The sequence below is a fragment of the Centrocercus urophasianus genome, unplaced genomic scaffold (genome assembly GCF_019232065.1).
Source record: "Centrocercus urophasianus isolate 14NV4802_14NV808 unplaced genomic scaffold, USGS_Curo_1.0 seq_26, whole genome shotgun sequence".
Taxonomy (NCBI): domain Eukaryota; kingdom Metazoa; phylum Chordata; class Aves; order Galliformes; family Phasianidae; genus Centrocercus; species Centrocercus urophasianus.
In genome coordinates, this window is record NW_024884822.1 from 894,286 (window position 1) to 900,930 (window position 6,645).

Genomic DNA, 6,645 nt, shown 5'->3' on the forward strand with positions numbered 1-6,645 from the left:
CTAATTTCGACAGAGCTGTTACCAGTTTAATTTTATTTTGTAATCAACTTTTTCCAGGAAAAATGCATCACTTTCTGAAAGGCTATAGAATTGAGATATGGTGGGCATTGAGACCCTCTGAATATCTGTGGCGGCTTCTTCTTGGTCATGCATCTGGGATTTTTGCTTTGAGTAATGGTTTCTCTTTCTGACAACTGATGTAAATAGCTGTGTTGTACTTTGGACTGAGTTGAAGACCCCAGAGCTACAAACACTGTAAGAAATTGAGACATGAAAGGAGGTTCAAATACTTCTGTACAGTATTTCTAGATAAACAGACCAGGCAAAGTCAGGATGAAATTTTAATCCTAAATACATTATAAGTGATGCTGGTAGTGCTGCCTATAATTAAACTTGCCTCACATTTCCCATTATAAGACCCTGTTTTCAGTGGCATCTAAGTTGGCCAAATTTTAACTGTTTGGGCTGAAACTTTCCATGCTGAATGTCTGCTTCAGATGAATTGTTTGGAAAGCTTAAACAAAAAATGGTTTCACCATTTCTGGGAATGAAATTAAGAGAAAAATATTTTCTTTTGCCATGCAAACTTAATTCTGGCATTTCCTGAGTTTTGAGTGCTTGAGTCTGTAGCCTTGATGATTTTGTGTACGTATATTTACATTTCCTTCAGAAAATGAAAGTTTATAACATAATGCCTACATACATACATTTGGATGACTAAAGTTGATGTGAAAACTGTAAATAATTAGCTTGCATTAGAAACAATCAAATTACTTTGATTTGTTGTTTATCCTTGGGAAATCACTTGAGGCCTGATTTCAGCAAGCTTATCTCTCATAAGGGTCTGTGCTGTGCGTAGCTTCTAACATTGGTCTCTCAGTCTTTTTACTCCAGTTATTTGCATGTAAATTATAGCTTATGCTCTTCTTCTGCACACTTTGCTGTCAGGCAGAATTAAAGTTCACTTGTGTTACTATAATGTAAGTGTTACCCAAATCAACCTTAGCGACAGGTTTGATCTCTAGTTGGTTTAAATGGGGGGGGTCTTCTACTGGGTTCTGTGCCAAGGTCCGGTGCACACTCATTACTTTGTCTTTAAATACTGAGACTATCCAGAAACCTAGTTTTAATTAGAGCTGTAATGGCTTATGCTAGCCAAAAATTGACTTGCTGCTAACCAAGTCTCTCACTCCTCCTTTAATTAAAATAAGTAAATTAATTAAAGGAATGTCTCAAAGCATAGATTTAAGAAAATTAGAAGGGAAGAGAAACTGCAGTAGGCGCTGAGCATGCTTAGGAAAAGGATTGTTTCTCTAGATGCACATAGAACAGAAAGGTATCTGTTACTGGTGCTGCATGTAGGTGGTTAAAAGAGTGCAATTATATGAAGTTTTTTCCTACTGGCTACCAACTTCTTAATGAAGAATGGCCTCTCCTGCTTGGAGTATAGTTTATCAGTGATAGACTCTGCTTCTTTGATCCTCTCTGCTTTTACTAATACTCATGTGGTGACCAGTACATCCTGAAACACTGCTGGAGCCTCTGAGGCCCCATTCCATGTGTGTTTATTCTTTCCATTTTTTTTCCCCTTTTACCTTCATGCCTGTTGGTTACCTCTGACTGTAACTGAGAGCTGGTGTAGCCCTACAGACAAACTCGTGCTTTCTGTTCATGCTGGAAGAACTGAAGCTGAAGCAGGGAAAGGGAAGCAGTTACAGCTCTTTGCTAAATGTAGGTCACTGCCAGAGAGAAGTAAAGCTGGTATATGGCATCTAAGAGAAAATACATGGATATCTTTTATAAAAGAGAGATGCTGTCCGCAAGCGCTACTTGTGTCCCATTGCCACGTGATCCCTCAAAGGAGCCCTCAAGTTCCCTTCCCATGTCCAGGTTAAGTAAATGCTGGTGGTGCTAAGAACTTTAGACTATCTTCACATTTCCTGGCTTTTACTACAGATGATTATTTATTGTTTGTCATTGCATTTCAGAGAACTGCATCTTCTAACAAGGCAGTTTGTAGTTGAGGCTTGGTTGGAATCCTTCATTTTTTCAAACAAGAGCTTTGCTGGACTGCAGTCTGGAAACAAAAAAAAATCCTGAAGGACTTTGGTATTGTAGCTCCTAAAGGCCTCAGCACACTTCTAGGACTGTATCCGTTAACCTGGGCTAGAGAAGAGCCTTTGAAGTTCCCATGGTTTAATTGGAAAGGGAGACAGAGGATGAGGACAGTGAGGCACAAAAGGGAAAAGCTCCATTCAATGCTATGTATCTGGTCATGGCAGTGGTAGGTCTTTCGCTTTCAGTGTGGGGTAAAGAGGCAAGCTGGCTGTAGAGCAGTGTTGGGTGATCAGCTGCTGGACTCATCTGAAAAAAAAAATCAGTCTGTTTTGCAAACAGCAGGAGAAAACAGAGAGTAACTGGAGAGTAATAAGATGGATTTTCTTGAAGAAGAGTGTTGCTGGGGAATCAAACAAGTGTGTAAATTATATCATTTCTTGTGCTAATATTGTTATTGCCAAGATTTTTTAGCTGCATTGCCCAGGAAATTCTTTAGGAAAGGACAGTGCCAGCTTGATACGTTTTTCTGTATTATTGGCAAGATCCGTGACAACAATGAAATCATTTTCTGTCTCTGTGCTGCGGGCCCAAGGCAAGGCTTTCTGCCTTTCACAGCTTCTGGTGTACTTACCTTTCAGTAAAGTTTACTCTAGATGAGTGTATTTTGATCACAAGAAGATGCATCTCTATAAATTACCTTCACTCCCTCTTGAGGCTAGGAACTGCACTCAGGGTCGGTGCAGTCTTCCCTCTTCTAATGGTGGTCATTTTCCATTCAGAGAGGAAAAAAAAAAACCAACAGCCCAACAGCAAAATGCCTTATCCCCATCCTATCAAGGAAGGAATTACCAGAGGACTATAAACTGCATTCCCACTTCAAAGGCTTCTGAGCTAACTTGGATGAGATTCCCGTCTTGAACACTCTCCTGTGGAAGGGCTCCATCCAGCAGCTAACAAGCTTGGCCCCGTTATGTCTCTGAACTCGGTCCCTCAAAAATGGGAGTGGTGGTATACAGTGAAGGGGAAGTTGTTTGCATAGCATTGCTCTTGAAATGACTCTGTCTCGCTCTGTTCCTGAACCACGTGTGCATTCTTTCAAATTAAATTTCAGTGGATGTGGTATTTTCCTTCACTTCCTCCCCTGAATGGGTGTTGACATGCTATTAAACAGCTGCCTTGCTCTGCTCCGGAGATAGGTGCTCTTCCAGAGGCTGAAGTAACTCCTGCAAACATCCAGCTTGCCTTATTGAACTGCTGGGATTGCTCAAGAGCAAAGTTACAGAGGAATGCTGTGTCTATGTGGCAAATGACCTGGAAAAGGTACTTTGTTGTATACGTGGAATTACGCTTCCAACATGTATCTATGACAGCCCTCAGACCTCATTGTACAGCTTTTGTTCTCAGTGCAAGGGGTTACTGAAGCAATTCTATACCTTTCTTGATTGAAGTTCAAATATATAACTGAAAATCTGATTACTCAATAAGAGCCCTAAGAAGTTAGGCTGTCTTCAGGACGGTTGCAAGGAGTATGGCAGCAGGGCCAGTGTGAGAGTAGCTGTAGAGAAGTGGTCAGTATGTGGCAGTGTTACTTTCCTAGTTGCTCAGTGGGCTTTTCTTTAGTTTATAGCTTCTTAAGCACAGGAATGATCTTCCATCCTTTGTTCTACAGTCCCTAAGTATGTGTGATCTGGAATAGTGCAGTAGTGTAAATAATAGCTGAAGCCTTGTGATGGGCTTCCAAAGGAAGTGTGTTTGGGCACATAGTTGTATCCTTCTAGAAGAACCTGTTGCTCATCATCCTTTCCGGAAGCTGGCTTCAGGAAGGTTTATTGGCAGAGGGAGCTTATTTTAAGACAATTAATAAACCATTATGTTCCTTTATTACAGTGTGTCAGTTTTGAGTTCTATAATGAGTTTAAGAGCAATTGTGGGCTTGATGAATGTAATACCAATAGCTCAATGAGAAGGGCACTGCATAAGTTGAAGATGAGTTCAGTTGGATATTACGTACTGCTTTCCCAAGGGGACTCTTCTTCAGAGTTTGGAGAAGTAATTTCAATATTCATCTGTTTTCACTGTAAGCTAATTACTAAGTACATCAGTAGCTTAATTTAGTTTATAATTCGTTAATTTATTTCTGATTATGTTCCCAGACTGGGGGTTAAACTTGAATTAGAACATTCAAATGTTTGCGTATTGGGATTAAAAAGAAATTCTGAATGAAGGAGTAAGTTTGTATTACTTAACTAGCATAAGAAGCAGGCCAGACAGGAAAACTTTGTGTTTATAGCTGCTTTGAAAAAACATTTCCACTCTGCTGAACTTGGTGCTGTTGTGAACATCAGAGTTTTTTGTAATGTGAAGATGAAGGTTTCAGAGGTTGCCGTGCTGAGATGTCAGTTCCTTTGGTACAAAGCCTGGTGGTCCCAGTCCAGATCTTTCTCTCCTGATGCCTCCACATTTTTTTAGAAAAGCCAAGAGCATGCAGCAGTCATTCTCAAAAACAAAAGAAACCCCACAGAACAAAACAGCCCCATTTGGAGGGAACCACGCTTAGCTTTACAAACTGCTTACAAACATTGCCGGATTTCCCAAGAGGCTGACAACGTTTGCCAAGCATTGACTGATGTTGTATTGTAGGCCAAACACTTGATGGTATTTATGTTATCTGTCAAGTGGTTCGCAATGTTTAATAACATCTGCTAAGTGCTCCGGATGTTAATGATGTACTCAGCAAGGACCTGAGGAGCTCTGCAGCCTGTACCAGCTGGCTGGCCACACTTGTGCTGTCCACCAAGAGGCACTAAGCATGTATGTGGACACATTGCTGATGCAGCTTCAGACTTGGTGGGGTTGTGTCAGCAATGGCTTCATACAAAGTGTTTGTAAAGGTTATGATGTCTGTTGGGAGCTTCCCTCTAGATAAGGGATTTTTTTTCACTAAGGCTAAATAGCTGTCCCTGTAGACCCTGAACTGGTATATCTTTTTTTTTTTATTTTTTTTTTTTATTTTTTTTTTTTTATTTTTTTAAATGTTCTCTGCCGTTACAATTAAGGTATTGAGCTCCTGTAAAATTAAGGACCTGTAAAATTAACTATGTTTTTAATACAACCTTGATTAAGTTGCTTAAGCTCTTCATGTCTCACTTCTTCTCTACGTGCATTAGGGACTCTCATGACCCTCAGAATGTAGTTTCTGTTGTTGTGTGGTTTGTGTAGTGCCAGGTGTGGTAGTCCTGGCTGAAGTTGCATGGCCTGAAGACTGTTGTTAATTCAGGTATTAAGGCTCCAGCATGTACTTCCTGCTGTGGTTTCAGATGGATCCTGTGCTGTTAGTTGCATGTAAATAATTTCTGTGCCTTATGGACCTTGTACAGCAATTTAAGAGGCTTGTGAATGGAAGACTTTCTATAAACGTAGGTCGTTAGTACAGTGTGGAAGGACACAAATAGTGGCTTTAGTCATGTGGGGCCTGGAGGTGGAAGTCATCACTCCAGGAAGCAGGAAAGGATGTGAGACCTGGGTCAATTAGGAGAACAGCAAAAGTGATAGATATACTGCTATATGTATGTACATATATACATGTATATATATATATATATATACGTGTATCTATTACACAATATCCAGCTGCATGTGCTGGCCGGAAAGAGTCCTTGTGTGTATCTCACAGCTGAACGATGCTCAGGGTGCTGTGAAGCCCTTCAGAGACTTTCATCTTTCTGAATGCAGTTTTCAGGGCCACGTTTTTATTTTTTCCTGAGCGTTCTTCTCCTGACTGAAAGCTTCTTTGACTTCATCACAAACACTGGGGTCTGATTTTGTGGGTCACCTTGTTAATAGTCTTGTGTTCTTATGCTAGTAATTTCTTAGGTTGCAAGTGTGATTTCTTAGATGCATGAGGGAACAAATTGCCCCTACGTGTGATGTGCTTTTGTCATGCAGGTGATGAATACTGTGTGAAACCCAGGCATAAGAAGGAAAATAGGTGTTGGTTGTACCAAGGTCACAAGACCTGTAATTAGGTTAAAAATGTACAGCATCCTTCCTCTCTGTCAAGCTGCTTCTGATGCACAGTCAGTTTCTTGGATCCCAGTTCAGACTGCTATTCTGAAGCACTGATTTCATTTACTTGCAACAAGTGCTCTAATAGGTTTATGGACTATTTTTCTTAACTCCATAAAATTAGGGTTTGACTCACAGGGTGCTGGTTTTACAGTTTTAAAACTTGTGCAGCATTAAAAATGATGCTTTTACCGTGACATCCTCATTATACTTGATCTGCATTGCTTTACATAATACAACTGCAAAGTTGCTTTTGAAAGTAATGATCCCAGCTCGTACCTGTGAGAAAATTAAAGCCAACTTCTAGCCATTGCTGGGACCCATTACATAATAAGAAAAAACTTCAACTCTGCTGAAAGCAATCTTTTACTTGGTACTTAAAATTGAGGAGATAAAGAGGTAAGAACTGATCAAACTGTCTTCCCCCTCCTCCTCGCCTTCCCAGGAATGCTCTGTAGAACTCCTCAGGTCTGGCATGGCAGAAGCATGCTGCAATTCACCAGTACTTTTCCTTTGCTTGTC

General features: G+C 40.4%; 1 long non-coding RNA gene across 1 annotated transcript; it reads right to left on the bottom strand.

The window, feature by feature from the left end:
* Nucleotides 1-1,945: 1,945 nt before the first annotated feature.
* On the bottom strand, nucleotides 1,946-2,987 carry LOC122164484. Its single transcript, XR_006170224.1, has 2 exons — nucleotides 2,756-2,987; nucleotides 1,946-2,364 (listed from the first exon to the last, which is right to left on the bottom strand). It is a non-coding gene; the product is annotated as an uncharacterized LOC122164484 (long non-coding RNA).
* Between the last annotated feature and the right edge of the window lie 3,658 nt (nucleotides 2,988-6,645).